General features: G+C 38.6%; 1 protein-coding gene across 1 annotated transcript in view; it reads left to right on the forward strand.

Annotated features, from left to right (window-relative positions):
• The window catches only part of LOC122575667 (neuropeptide SIFamide receptor-like), a 58,218-nt gene that overhangs the window by 21,901 nt on the left and 19,542 nt on the right, over positions 1-16,775 (forward strand). The window lies entirely within an intron of this gene.

The raw sequence follows: 16,775 nt of genomic DNA on the forward strand, positions 1-16,775 counted from the left end.
CGTCTCCGATGTCATGGAGCCTGTTATCGCGATCTGCACGAGTAAATGTCGCGGTATTATTTTTAACCGGGCGAAACGAGCTTTATCCGTGGTAATCGGCTTACAATTGCGAGAAGCGATAGCTGGACATCGCGTAAATTAGAATTTTCAAGATAGTATGACCTAATTAATAAATTTCCCGTCAATTTGCGGCGGTACGCTGCGATCAGTTGCGTAAGATGTTTGATGCATCGATTAAAACGTATAATATAGGATAAGCGGACTGTAATTAGTGGCAGAAATCAGTCGGGTGATAGCGTGCACATTAATTTGGTTAGATATATGAGATTCGAATTTAAAAAGGATGACGCTATGATACATCAAGTAACTATTTAAATATGATGAATAAAAATAATAAAATAAATAGGGCTCATATCTTAAAATAATATTGAGTAATATAATTGAGGATTAGAATTTTTCATAAAGTGACCAGATCTTAAGTACAACTTTAATAACCTAGTAAATGTATCGATTTTCTTTATAACGATTTTGTTGTGTTTGTAAAATATTATCCTAGATGATACAGAAGTATGTTTAAAAAAAGAAGCAAGATAGATGACTGAAATATAGAATAAGAAAGCGACGACTTCTAGCAGACTTATCGATTATCAGAAAGAATCTTTCCAAAATCCACCATCTGGAACGTAAAATTCAACATATCCGATACATTTTCTAATTCGAATATCTTGTCTTCTTTTCTTTATAAAATTAATATGACGACGCGTCACTAAGTGATATTTCTAAAACTCTAGTGACAAAGATAAAACGATGGAAACGTTCTCTAATATATAACGTAAACCCGAAATGATGCGAGGTATGCAAAGCGATACAAGGAAGAAGGCGGAGAAGGAAGTCTGGCAGGAGCGATGCCGCTTCCGGTGCAACAACGTACCTGGAAAAGGGTGCACGGTGACGGCGCGAGACCTTGAAGGTACTCGAAACCGGGGCAGTGTCCCTGTCGCGGACCGTCGACCGTGTATACCGAGAGGCGAAGCCAGGTTGCCCTAGATCGGGGCTGGTACGCCTTTAAACTCAGCGTTCACATCGGGCGAATCTAGAACAGAGGCCGACTGCCTCGATTCCCTCGAGTAAGTTTGTTCGTTACGCCCGCCACATTTTCTACGAATCTCTATCAACGCTAGGAAGCAAGTATTCACCTAGGAGGTATTTCTCACCTTTTGTCATTAACGTTTCGAATCTCATACCACGAGAATTTTAGCCGGACGATCAGGTTCAATGTGGAGAACGTTGGAGATCGATGTTTTATTTGCAAGGTTTCGCGCATTGGGCGATTTTTATCGGAACGAACCGAAGGTTTCTATGGAAGAAACCAAGGACGTGTTTACGGAGAGTATTCCATATTCGGAGTCCATGTTCGGAGAATATGGAATCATACTTGAATAGCGGTGATTTTCATTGAAAGAGTTTTAATGTGAAATATAGAAAAAAGTTCTCTTTCAAAGAGAATAGGGGAAATTGACTTTAAAGAATCGGAGAAAGGACGCGATGCTTGATTAAGATTTGATTTCAACCGTCCTTCGGACGATGATGCGTGATCCAATTTCACAGAATGGTTCGAAAGATGCGTCTCTATCAGTTTCTGAAGAGTGGAAAGTTTCACACGCTAGGGTTGACCGTGATCGATCATTTACTTGGAACTAAAAGATAAAAATATTATCTCTGCCACCTATTCGAAGATCCGATGATCGTTCACCGCAAGATGGCAATCGAAAGTCTGAGCTGTTTATATCGATGCACCGACCTTAAAGCACACCGTGGTAAATCTACAGCTGCGGAGAGTAAACGATCGCGTAACGATAAACGAGCGTAAGGAGCTTCTATGTGAGTTTGCGCGCGTAGCTGGTTGACACGTCTTCTTCCGGTATTGCCAGGGAATTGTCTGTGTCAGGTCGATAAATATTATCACCGGGTTTTCATCGAACGCGCGCCGTCTGCACGATTTTTACGAGCTTTGGAATTTCGATAACGCTACACTTCCTTTTCGTCCTCGAGCTTTAATATTTTCTACCTTTCCTTCCTCTTTCGAACGGGTCTTTCATTGAACTGAAACGGAAGGCAGTAAACCAGGCTAGCAATACTCGAAGGAACGCTTCGTATAATATACGAACGGTGAAAAGGACACGTGTTCTTATCGAGGAAAAATACACCGTATATTTTTTGGCAGATTAGCTTATCGTTTTTTATTAGGATGTGCGAGTAGTTGAAAAATTGTGGTTTTCTGGTTTCAAAATATTTTTCGGAGTATAATAGTTGCCTTATATGAAATTATGTTTGTCCCGCAAAAGCATTATTTTCTCCTTAAAACGATCATAACTATAGATCATTGATATTTATAAACATCGTAGATTCCAGTCTCGTAGCGAGATTTTACTTCGCTACGTCTCTTACGCTTGATATACTTGATACGTATATGTGCATGAACATTTGTAATAGAATGCATCTTTGACAGCACTTGATGGATTAGTTGGGAAGAACAATACCTTTTGTGCATTTGCTGTACAGATATAACCCGCCTACGGCATATCGGGCAAGAAAGAGTCTTAATTTTTCCTGATTTGAAAATCTCGAAGAACGCGGTATATACGGCGTATTAAACGAAATGGAAATATAATGATAAACTTTTCATGGATTAAGAAGCCACAAATATCAAATGATAATGAACGAGGAATTGATGTTAAGGAAAATTACTATAAATTGAAACTTTAATTAAAAGAGGTACGAGAGAAGTATCCTTCACGATAAAATATAGATTCTTAGAATAATGTTTTAGACTAAAATTTAGACGGTGGGAAAGAGAATCGAGAACCAGGGTGAGTAATGGTAATTCTTGGTTCGTTAAAGGGACGGACGCTCATCAAGGGTAAGGAACACGGGCTAAATGAGACTCGTAGAGTCTAATAACGTTGGCCGAGCTGCGAAAGAAATTTTCAAGGTAATAATCCGCTTTCGAGGAAAGCCAGGACTTTTAAGTGGAACGTACTTCGGTAATATTTCCTCCCTTCCTTCGACTGATTAATGATTTCATAGAAATCTTATAAGAAAGTGGCGAAGGACGTTCAAATTTAAGTAGTATACGTTGTGTATGCAGACTGTTTTAAGCCATTGAAATATTCTTGACGTTTTAACACGAAGGCTTCTCAACCGTATAAGAAAGTATTTTGTCTTTGAAACTTTCAGTTCTATCACGGGGGAATAAAACAAGCGTAGAAGTTTCCGATACCCGAAGGAATATCTTACTTTCGAATTTTTCAATGACATCGTAGTGAACTATGTAGGATGTTTTAGTAGAATTCATGGTAAAAATTCGATTTTACTAGCAATTGTAATTTTTGTTACGAACGTAAAACTTTTAATTGGAATCGTTTTCAAGTCGATCGTGTTCCTTCGCTAGACAATTTTCTTAATCTCAAAGGAAATGGAAGGAATTTATCGATATTCACGAAAATCTCATATTAAAGGTGTTCGTTTCTGAAAATTAGGAAATTTTGTAACAAAACGACGATATACGCTCGATACCATTAACTAAATAAATAAAATACCACTGAGAAACGAGAGTGCGATTATCGTGCGAATTATGTGACTCGAAGCCCGCTGTATACAAATATATCCTAACCCCAATTTCCCTGAGAAGCGAAGGGATTGAGGTTTCGTACATGGCCTACGAAATTAAGCTGTAGATCGTCGATACACGCGAGGCTCATGTTAGGATTTTACGAGTAGTAAAAGCTTGGACCAAGGTGAAGGAGGCAACCGTAACCGGAGAACAGATTCAGCGGGTCGTAATTCATCGAAACGAGCCTCTATAGAGTGCGGGAGATGGCAATAAATTTACCTGGCGGCGGGGAAGGATCGCAATCTTCCGTGAACCGTGGCTTAATGAAGCGGTCGCGATTTCAACCACAGCACGTTCTCCTCAGCTTGAGGAAAATGGCTGTATAGTTCTTGTACGAGGCATACTAGATATTCCGGTTAAGCTAAATACTCGAGGGAGATGCTCGTCGGACTTGCAGAGAATATCCTGCTCTTTTTTTATGACACGACTTTCTCTTTTCTCGCTGAGACCGACTCATATAGCCAACGGCTGTGCCCTGTACATTTCCAGCTTCTACTCGAATCTAGTACCCATCGTGGACGAATTAACTTAGTCGTTTAAACAGAGACATTCTGTGTAGGAGTTTTAATGGGCCCTCGACTTTGCTGGAACGATATTCCGATCAAAATTCTGTATGCCTATTTGGATCTCGATACGATATAATAATCGATAATCGATAACTGATAAATGTAAAATATAATTGCTACTGGCTAAAAAGAAACTCATCTTTGACGATTTCCACGTTCTTTAACGAGTTAAGATACTTTATTCAATCTTCAAAAATGTTTATAAACTAACAGCGTAACAAGATTTTGTATCAACGTACGATAAATCGTCCTTACGAATATCTACGTACAATTCGCACTGATCAAATTGGCCAATCAGAGACATCCATTCGCTCGCTTTGCAGAAAACTTATTTCTGCGACATGTCATGCCCGTAACGTGGTGAACGCTATCTGATCACCGAAAAGGTTAACAAATCAATCCTGTCAACACGTTAGATGCACATGTGTCGGACAGGGTGGCATTCTGGTAGCGAGATATAAATGTCATTTGAGTTCGGAGTGTCGAAAGCGTTGACAAAGATTCATCCAGACCGTCATAATGGAATTCACCGGGTGCATATAATGGTGATAGTGTCTGGATCGGACGATTCTGAAGCCTGTTTCCTCCACTTGTCTTCTCCTTTCTTCCATTTGCCTCCTCGTTCGTCGCTTTCATTCGAGCGGTAACGAGTCAAAAGTAGAACACTGTGACGGAATCGTTTTTATCCGAAACCTCTGCATGTAATGCAAAGAATATATGTATCTATGCACTTATCTCCGGCTACGACTTTTGTTCCAAAGAAGAAGCGTGTACCAAGAAATCGATCTCAATTACGGATTAATTACGATGATACGTTTAGAATCGTACCAGATTCGTCTTTTGCTTTGGATACGATGAATTGGCGAAATGTTCGAAGATTTTCAGATAACGAGTTTCAAACTGGATTAATAAGTTTTTGCGTTCTCGCGAAATTGAAACGTGCAAACGGATATTTTATCGATGAAATATTTAATACTCTTGTCTTCGTCCCTACGACCTCTTCTTAGTACGTTCGAGAAATCGCATGGAATATTTTATAATTTACAGAGCGAAATCATTCTTTCAGGTGTGAGATCCAAGCAGAGGAACGTAAAACATTGCAATTAAAATCAACGGTTATTTGACGGACGCATACATCTACGATTTAAACCGAATGAAATAAAAATAAATCAAAGAGCAAGGATATCTTTACAATAATTCCACTTTCTTAGATAGTTCCGAAAAAATCTTAATTTACATTTATCAAACATCCGAACGTCCTATTAATTTATTACTACCGAATATACAAAACTGTAAATTTCTCAGATCACGATGCTTCGTAGAATTTTCGTCTAGACTACAGATTAGTGGTACGCAGATACATTGAAACTGGTCTGCGATGTGTCTCTATTTGCAGCCACTCTCCTGATTACATGGACCGTTATTTACACTGCTCTCAACTGAGATTTTCAATGTCGAGAGGCTTATTCCTTCCAGTATCGCGAATGTTCCGCGCAGAAGATCGAGCCAAAGAAGTACGTAAATAATTCCCGTGCGTGATGCAAGTAGAATATGTCGATAGAATCCTCATTCGTGGCACATTGATTTTGGGGAAAAATATCGATCTATTAGCGCGCTATTTAGTAGAAAGATCGCGATAATATATGTACGAGCAGAGTGTTGCGCAAACTCTTCGTTTCCAGACATAAGGAGTTTAACAGTGTGCTGGTATTGCTGGTCGTTCGCATTAGGTCGATGGTAAAGTATGATGAAGTAACGTTGATTTTGTGGATAGAAATTACGATATTTAAGTTTCTATAGGCGTTTAAAATTTATTGGTACCGATAGGTATCTATGGATATTACGCGAACACGTTTCATACCGATATCGAGCTTTTGCTGTAACGGTATTTTGCTACTTCTATCGCTCGTTCATTTTATCGTCCAGTCAAACTTTCCAAAAAATGTCTAATTTCTAGTAGGAATATCAAAGAACAAATTTAAACCTATCGTTTTATATCGGTACAAATATAGACATACATTGTAATGAAAATACACATCATCCGAACTATGAGATCCGCAGGACTAAAATAGAAAATTCGTAACTTTTGGCTGACGGTGTACACTCAAAACAAACACGAAAGCTTACCGAGCTTAGGTTTATCGCCGATATTAATTCAGGCGCGGCTGCAAATTGCATTCTCGCCCCGACAGTAAATTGCGGTCCGACATATTGCCCATTTTCACGAAGGGACAAAACAGGAGTTCGTCGATTATCTCGTAAGTCTGTCGCACAATAGGCGAGATCTGAAATGGCCACGCGAGCGAGCTTCGCACGAAACGAATGGTTCGAATAAGCGGCACTTTCGACCAGACCGATAATATCGTACGTGGATGAAAACAGCGTTGCATACAGGTTCCAGTGTTCCACAGTCGACGCGAAAACTCTTTGGTGTCACGCGATGTTGCACACCGATTTCACTCTATTTTTCCTTCTCTTCCCCGTTCCTTTCTCAACCCCCCGACCAATGAAACGAAACCGGTTATAGGATTTGGGAGGACCGAATTTACGACTTTCGTGTGGCACCAACGTTCGCGTCGTCTATCGAACACAGTTCGATTATGGAGCACAGATTTCTCAGAGAATTATAGGACAGGTACCTCAGACTCTCAGATTCTTCATCGTAGCTCGCGGTTTAGCTATAAAATATATCTTATTCTATGAGTTTCACTTTAAAACACTTTATATCGGAAATTTACTTAGGTTTATAAAACTACTCGGAAGTGTCTTGAAATGAGTTACGGTTATTAGGATTATTCGTTTTTTCCTATACCTAAAATTAAAACACGTTACTTTCTAAAATGAAATGGCAATAAAGATTGCTAGTGTCTGAATGAAATCGTGCAAGCACCCTCGCGCCTTAACGAGAGAATAGACTCGCGAGCAGGTAAATCCTGTCTCATTTTGTAGATTTTTTCGGCTGCCTTTCACGGTTGCCCCACGGTTCGCGGAGATTTCGTTTCAACCGTTGCTCGATAGATCGAGGCCGCGTGTTCAGTGTTCAGCCGCGCAGAAACGCTCACGAATTGATAAGTCGGCTCGCTCCGAATAGAATTAGACCACGTGTACCGACTGACTCCAGTTAATTGAGTCACGTTACCGCTCAGAGTCTTGTTCCGTTCCGAGTTAAATCTCTAGCTCAAATGAAAGAAAACGCTGCTTTTTAGATTGGACAGGTTGCAAAACCTAATAGACGAAGGGAAAGAAGGGTTAGGTGAATGGGTTGAATGAATCATGATTAATATATATATACATATATCTGTGTAATGGTCGATTTGACCTATTTCATTCATCCAAATATAAAATACCAAATAAAATAAGCAAATAATTCCCTTGATAACTATATGAATAATGATTCAAAGAGAAATCAATGGCTTATCAAAATGAAGTAACGTATAATTCTTCTAAAATAACATCTAGCCAAGCATCGTTTAAATAATCATATTCCAAACATGTATTTTACTGAAATGAAATATTTATCGAATACTGAAGTCATTCGATTGGACGAGTCGAATTAACTCGGATCTCTCTGGCGATTGAAATGTCCCTCGAGAGGACAGAAAAAGGAACGCGCACTGTCGTCGTTCCCTCGTTGTTAAATTGAAATTCAAACTAGTCGCCAGCTTGAACCCTTAAGGAGGCCCGGTTGAGTGGTCTTCGATCTCTCTCGCCAAGGGAGGAAAAACGACTTCGTCGAAGCTTTTCCGTCCGTTTCCACGTTTTCATCCCGTTTCGCCACCCGCTCGTACCGAAGAATCTCGTTCTTCCTTTTGCTTGTATTCGGCCCAGTTTCGAAATTTGTCACGTTTCTTCGAGAAAGGGTATTATTTCCGCCAGTAATGATTATTCTATTGTATGAGACGTAAATGGAACTTGGGTCTAAAGTTCAGGAATCAATGGAGAGGATTGAATCCGTTAATGAATCTTAGAGTTTAGAACAAATTACGACATACGACATGTAATTCGATATATCCGTAGTTTTTTAATCAACTTTGTTCCATGCGCATCAAATATAGGACATTGTTATAATTATTTAACAACGAACGAGTGAAAGGTTGAACGTTTGTAGTAAAGAAGAAACTACACAAAAATGAACCAACGATCCTCATTCACAGCCTCGCGTGATATTCCATTCCCTATCCGATATTTCTTCTATTTCGTTAAAATAATTTCCTCGAGAAGGCACCGATTTTAATCAAGATCCCAGGACAAAAGCCGCTCTACGTAGGCAAACTGGACGGACACTCGTTCGTTTTATATTTTCGGCAATATCTCTGTTTACGAGGCGAATCTCGCTTATCTCCACAGAATGCTTATCCGTAAAATACAACTCGCGTACACGTCGATGCGTGTAAGAAAAAGTCGCGAGGCGTGAGTGTCACGATCGATAGAAATGGACTGAGGTGAAATCGAACAACCAGCGACACATAACGCGCGTTTTCGAACGCTTTTGTTAAGATTATATCGCCGGGATAACTGAATCGAAGCTGCGTACTGGAGCATAAACGGTACGTAGATACAATCTCCTTCCCAACTTTCTTGATCCCCATGATCGTCGTTTTCGGCAAACTTTCCGGTGGATAGGAAAACGGCTGTGCGGAAACTGTGGAGTTTGGCCAAGAAACTTGAATACCGATTGTGTTTTAGCGGTAGAACAACTCCGAGTTTTCATAATGGTTCCGCGATGTACTCGAACAATGAATGTGCGAAGAATTGTTAAAATAGTCTGGGGCAAAATTCAAAGTGCAAAATGATAAGACCGTGAATGTTGAACGATTATTATGTATTCGATAAAAATATTCTAAATAGAAGAGAGTCGATATAAGTTAATGGGAAAATGTAACGTTCACGTGCGAAAATAGAACGAGTGATTACAAAATAACGACAGAACGTTATCTTGCGGACTCTACGTGCTGTTCAAAGGACTGGTCATTTAACAGAAGATCTTTTCGAAAGTGTTCTCGTAATTACGTTAGGCGTGTTTTTAACTGTACCGCACATTTTCCTTACCGTAATTGCGTACAAGAGTTTGTACGAGCAATTGTTCCTGTCTCGTTCTCCCATTTTTGCGTAGGATGTAGCGTGTCTGTTTCAGATCTTTAAACTGACATACCGGTCGAACGATCACTTTCTACACGTTTCGCTTTTTCCTCTCGTTACGTTCGTTCCTTTATCAAGTTGCTCTCTTCCTTCTCAACTTCCTCCTTTGCAGTAGCTAACCGCGTAATAATAACACCTGTCGCTGGAATTAAATAAACGTATGGTGGAATTAAAAACAAAGTACCGTGCAACGTTGAATTACATGTAAAAAAGTTCGATGTGATAACCGACGATGATTGAAAATGGAAACAGATCTGAAACGAAGAAAAGAAGATCGATGGAAAGAATATAACATCGCTGGCATAACGCAAAATAAATAAGGAAAATATTGAGACATTGATCGATCGCAAGTGCTTGATGATACACTTTTATCAGATTCGATAATTGATCGATCAGTGGGAGTGGAAGACAAAAGTTGTAAAAATTGGCATTCTATACATTCAAATCGATTCGGTAAATTTAATCGAGCTCTTTGGAATTTTTTTTAATGTTCTAATATATCTTTCTTTTTCTTTTCCATATTCTCAAGAAATTTCATTTTTTACGATTATATAAATTTACGTATCTGAAACTATACAAGCGTATTTTAGATTAGAAGATCACTGTCGCAGGATATAAATGTTTGCACATATTCAACAGCTGTATTTGTCTTTCCGATCCAATGGAATATTAAACAGGAACATTTGCGCAATGGAAGTACGTTTATTACAACTGTTTCAGAACATAAATTACATTGCATTGTTTCGAAAACACATTTCGTTTGTCAGAACAGATATACGTGCGAACGAAGTGAATATAAATACGAACGACTGAGTTTTTCGTAAGTGTTTCCTTGAACTTAATACCGTATTTGTATTTTAAGCGAGCTGGATTCTTCCAATCTTTTCTCCGTCGATCATATACATACATGTAACACGTGATAAATAGTTTTTTCAGTCAAATCTTTTGCCCCGAAGAAATTACGCGCAAGAACAATAGAGAATAATTTATCCGTTCCTTGCTACCCCGTAACAAAAGAAAAAGTAAAACTAGTCGATCTAAGAAATGCATTAGATCCGCTATAAATAAATTTTAGGCGGGCGTTTATGTACGATCTAAATGTATCTGAAAATTTTGCAATAATAATAAGCATTAGATCAGATCAGTGTGAATAGATTACGAGCATACGTATGCACAGTTTCTACTACCTTACAAAAGATAGTCAATTGACAAATCGATAAGAAGAGTAAAAGTTGTTTTAAACAAACGTTTAAAGACTGAGATGGAAGAAAGTCACGAATGCTTCGAGAAAATGTTCATTTTCGAGCTAGTCTCTGCGAGTTTATAAGAAAGAAAAATTAGCAGAAAGGGGGCGATGTAACCAGATTTCTTAAAGTAAAAATATGCAAGTATCGAATTTATACAACGATACAACAACGATACAACAATAATTTCAATATAAAGTACCGATAGAACATTTGTCCGAATTACCAGGCAACAGGCTCGTAATTAAAGTTACGAGGGGAAAAGTCCATTTTGCCTATGCGTTCGTTCTCCGGCGTTTGCCCGTTTATTCGACCGAGCTGGTTCCTTTTATCTCCGCGGAACGGTGCATACTCAGGTTCGGTGGAGGTGTCCACCAGAGCGTAGACGGTGAAAGTAAAATACGCGAAACGTGGAAACGCACGCGCATAGGAAACTAAGGTCCCAGGCGATCGGGAAATTTTCACATTTACCTATATAATTTACAGGCGTACATGATTTTGCCCTTTCGATCGAGTCTGTTCCACCTCTTGCCTTGTTTCGTAGCCTTCTTCTTTCGTCTCCCGTCTACCATAATGTACTAACGCTAAAGTCACACGAAACGGGGCGGATAATGTTAAACGCGCATTTTTCAATCTTCCATCGACTTGCCAAAATTTATGAAAAGAACAAGCTTTGCTAACGAGGTAAGAAGCGAGGAAGTAATAAAAAGATAGCGGCAAGAAATAACCAGGCTAAGGCTAAGGTAGGTAGAATGAAATGCTACACGTAAGTAGAATGACAAGCTAATCCAAGCCACTGGAATTCGAGTAGGTAACTGGAAACCTTTGCCAGAGTGAATCCGTCATTTACTCGACTCGAAATATCCCTGCAATTCCTACGCCCGTTCGGTATACTAATCGAGTCATTCGGCTTCAATTAATTTTCCAGACTGTCATTCTATGTCCTTTTTCGCCGTATTCCACATGAAATTATCTTTTATATTCTTGGCAGTTTATTTCTCGATTCTACGAAACGGGGCATGGTAATTAGTCGTTAAAATCGCCAATTAATGAAAGTACACGGTCTCGCGTTAATCATTTTTCTAGGCCGGAGATCGTTCGCCAAATTACAAATCGCTCGCTGTCGCCCGTTCCGTTGTTTCCGACGGAGGTTAACGCTCTAATCGTTTTAATTTTCCGTTTGATCGGTAGCTCGCGTAATTGGGTGGGGAGATTTTGGACGGTGTGAAGAACTGCAAACAAAGTATGGATGGAGCACGATAATGTACAGACAGCAGCATCATCCGTTCAGCACTTTAATTTTGAATTAAAGTAAAATATATCGAGCTTCGGGAATCGTTCGGTTTCTCTTTCGTGATATTTAATTTTAATCGAGATTCAACCAAGTATTATTTTAGTTGAGACGCAATTTAAAACATCGATTCACTTTCAGAGAGAAATCAAATATTTAATATCGTGTTGTCCATTGATCACGCGATGCCATATGTTTGAATATTTATCAAAGTATAGACACTAATAGATTGTTATCATTTATATTCACGCATTCGTTTGGTCTTAATTACTGTTACAAATTGAAAACGGATATCGAATGCGATCAAACTTATTGCCCTTTAAACATTTTACGATAACAACGGTTAATAGCTGATTGATTCGAATAGACCGGTCATCGATTACGTAGTATCATATAAAATTGCAAATTAAATGGAGCAAAACAACGATATAAAGAGAGATTATACTTCGAGCGTCGACCAGTTTCTTATTTAGCCGATGAAAATGCTCGTTGGAAAAATAGTAGCTTCCAAAATTTCTTTCCCTTTCCTTTCCCTTTTTTGTTCTATCGATTTTTAACGTGCGAAACAAGCTGCCATTGGCACGCTCGTTCGAATGCTAATTCGTTTATCTATCCATCCTTGGAGCAGGTAACATGGCAGCAAAATTGATCAGTCAGATGGCTGCTTAAACAAGTGAAATTGAATGCTCGAACGAGTACTTTCATTGGCCAATAATTCATGACCAATAATTTAATTTCTTGCAATTGGCAATCTTTCTCGCGATAGATCGTCGTGTCGATCTTGCGTGATTCTTACGAATGCGTAGAATGGAAACTATTCGAATAACCATAGCGAAAATATGTAAGGGAATATTAATTCGCACAAAAGCGAAGAATTTGACGATTTAAAAATGTTTTAATAGCTAAAATAAAATAGTATCGTTAAGTCTATCGACAGTTTCATAAAACGTTAGCATAAAGCTGAACGCGTTACACGTTATACTACAGAATTTTACATACTAATTAAGTCATAACTAATATTTGAATATTCAAAAACGCAGCAAATGTTTTATATTGTTTGATTTTGATATTCCAAAGTATGTAGTGGTTATTTCAATATTCTAACGTAGTATCCCGTATAGCGAGTTAATTAAACGCTTTGATACCTCAGAGCGTGATAAATATCGCGTGAAACAAAGTGAAATATTCCACAGTAATTATCTTATTATTTGAAACTATCAGAACGAATCAGAGAATCGTTAATACCACGCAAAACGTTTCATAAATCACTCGGTAAAGCGATACTTTACGAAATATCATTATGACAACACGTTTCTATTAAACAACGATGGTAATACCAATTAATAGAGCAAACACAAGTGAAACGGAAACAGAATCTTACAATCGTAAATTAGTCGCAATGGAAACGAGCTATGGTATAAGCTACGATACGCATTGTGTATTTTAACATACGAGCAAAGTGCTTTATAAAATACGAACACGTAACTCGGGGATGAATACGATGCAGAGAAATAACGAAACAAATTCCAGTAAACATTTGTCCGATTTGACCCTGTTTTCAAAGTTGCAATTGCTTATTATGATTTCAAAAATTCCAGTTTCAAATACAAGAGATTCTTAGATATTCGTTTCGCGTATCATGCATGATTTCTCTATTTATCGATTCTTTCATAATTCTTTCATAATCGCTTTCTTTCTACTTCTTACCCCGTTTGTTGCATGTCGAAATTTTTATATAGAGTCTTTATAGAAACTATCGAATCGTGGGGTGAAAGAGACCGCGACTGGTCTAAAGAATTTTTTACATAAAACATTACTCGAGGATATTTTAATTATCGTATCCTAAATAGTAGCTAATTTATTCTTAAAACAAGAATTAGAAGTTTGTCCTCCCACTTCAATTATCTTACCTAGATACACGTCTAACAAAACGTCCAACGAAACATTTACATATAATTTACATATAAGTAGGTACGTGTCGTATAATTACACGTATACATAATTATAATCTTTTTTCAGACCAATCGATTCCTTGAAACCTGTTTTCTCTCGATTTTTACTTACAGTGTCTTGTTCAAATATCACATTTGGTCGCTTTAATTCGCCAAATCACGGTGTATATGCGCATATGTGTGTATGTAGAAACGAAAAGATACTATTATATAATAATATGAAACGAACAGCGTGGCAATTAAGAAGCGTGTTGTAATAACCTTCTCTCCGATTGTATCTCGTAAACTGACCGTGGCTGTGGAGTTAGCCCCGTTACTTCAGCCAGCATTTATCGTTAATAGCCGATAATATCTCGCGTTAATCGCACGAAGAATGCGTAAAAAGTTGTCCCGTTTTTCGTCGCGCATGAACATGTTCACAAAATTATTCATGTTGCAAATTATGCTTGCTTCTGAATCGATCTTATAATTTAGGTATTTCTTTCCTCTTATCCTCCACTTTGTTCTCACGTTTCTATTTATGTGAGCCTTAAATTTTTTTTTTAGTGTCATAGAGTTACGTCGAAGCGATTAATATATCATTCCAATCATTTAGCAGATAATTAAACCAATAATTGGTAAAATTTATAAATATGTATCTGCTTGAATAAATTGATCCAACTTTATTTATTTACTACATATGCTCTTCGATATCATATTACTTTATTGCTGTTTCTCAATATTTTGTACCTATAAAAATATGAGATATTTGCACAAATATCCGCTGTCTAATTACGATAAAGCGGTGGTTGCGTCCCGTCGATTTCTATTTCCGCGAAACAGACAACATCCGTTTGAAATTCACGAATGAGACGAAAACAATACGTCGAAGTTCTTCGAGTTTGATACGATTCGGCCCTAGGTTTCGTGTGCTTGCATACAAGAGGCAAATTTATTCAATGTAAAAGTTGGAACACGTCAGATTGTCAGGATGCGATTGATTGCGAGTAAGCCCCAAATTTCGATGGATTTCGCGAAACTTTCAGGCTAGATTCGTTCTCGATTCCGCGACGGATGCACGTGACATTGCAGATTCGTTCCACGGAACTGCCACATCTTCGATATGTACGCAAACCTGTGTCGATAATGGGCTTCCATACAAAGGTAAAACATGGCGTCTTTTCTGATACTTCTGCATTTTCCTTTCTTCTTTTTCTTTCTTCGAAGTATACTTCCGCGTTTTCTTTCTTCCATACGAATCCACCCGCGGCTCCCGGAAAAATGAAAAACGAGGAACGTAATTTGTATACTTTCCAATATTTGGGACTTCAGAAGACACGCTGATCAACTTCGCTTTTGTCAATTTCATTACCTACGTAAGTACACGACCAATCTTCGATTCTCAACAAACGAACGACTCGCTTCTATGAGTTCGTTTATCGCAAGAAAGTGACATAAAGAATTTTCCAATTTATGCATTTAATCAACGTGCAGGTGTATCTAAACCTACAAATATTTCTTGTACACATACGTATAATCATTATCGTACATTTATTATACGTCACTTAAAGCTCCCCATCTTCACCTTAATCAATTTCCAGAGAACCGTCGCTACGATGCCAACTCCTTATTCTTCTTCTCCGTCTTCTTAGTCCCATATTTTTCTCGTGTTCCCCGTATATTTTCACGCATCAACGTAGCTTCCATCGGACAGCCAGCACGAAATTCCCCTGAGAAGCAGCACGTCATTCACACGGCGAGGAAATCGGCGTGCAAAGAGCTAGTTCCTTTTTCCCGTCGAAACGGTTCGAATAGCAAGTCCTTTCAAGCTACGTTGATGCCGATTGTGTGGCCTTTTAGCGGCAGTCCAGCACCGAAAGTATTGTGTTGCGAAGTGAAGGGTAAGCGCGAGGCCTTATACATGAGAAAGGAACTTCCCGTAGGCCGTAGATCAACCGTTGCGCGAGATAATTATTTATTCCATCGAACACGTAACCAGCTGATAATCGTGCACACCGCCTGCGTCAAAAATCCAGGTCTGCGGAATAACGACACCTATTCCTACGTTTCACGTCCTCCCATTCGAACGTTACTTGCATATCTTTCGCTTATTTCACGCTCCTCGACTAGGCATCCGCTGGGAAAAAGATGGGACGTCGTACGAATATCACCCATCAGGCATCCAGACATCGAACCCGAAGGCGTACGAGAGACGCTGTCGCACCCTGCAATTAATATCCAATCAAAGGGGCACGCGTTCGATACGACGTGGCCCGAATTCATCTCGATGCAATGGCTCCGAGTGGAATTTGCGATATGGTACACTGGGTGTTACAGGGTAAATGTTATTCGATACGAGACATAGTTGCACGGATGTACCAGGTTGGTATGGATGCGTTGTCCGTTTAGATAGAATTCTGAATATACGTAGCTTTTTAATATATCACGTATGTAACTCTTACGATTAGTCGCAGACGTCCGTATTCTTCGTCGTGGTCAAAGACGCGCAATTTCTCTTGCAATCTTCCTTTTCCTAATATCGTAAAAGATCATTTTTAAATCTTAAAAATATCTCCACTTTCCAAGAAACCATTTCATTTTGTTTAACGAAATTGTTCTATCTTCTATCCTTTTGAAGCTTTGGCTCGATCCGCGTTAAACACTCTGTATAATATACGCATAAACTTTTTAATGAACCCGCTACACTCACCATCTTTTAATTTTAATATGAATTTTCTATCAATTAGTTAATTACACAGAACACGCATAAAGAACACAACTTCCAGAAGAAAACCTTTTATACGATTTATTGCGATAATTACTGTAAAGGATGAAATTATGGAAACAACTGTTAATTAAAGCTCATCAAAATGACGCGGCGTCCGATAGTAGAATTCTTAATTAGATTCCTTTGCGAGCGAACAGAGTTCG

This window comes from Bombus pyrosoma, linkage group LG15, assembly GCF_014825855.1.
Source record: "Bombus pyrosoma isolate SC7728 linkage group LG15, ASM1482585v1, whole genome shotgun sequence".
Lineage (NCBI taxonomy): Eukaryota > Metazoa > Arthropoda > Insecta > Hymenoptera > Apidae > Bombus > Bombus pyrosoma.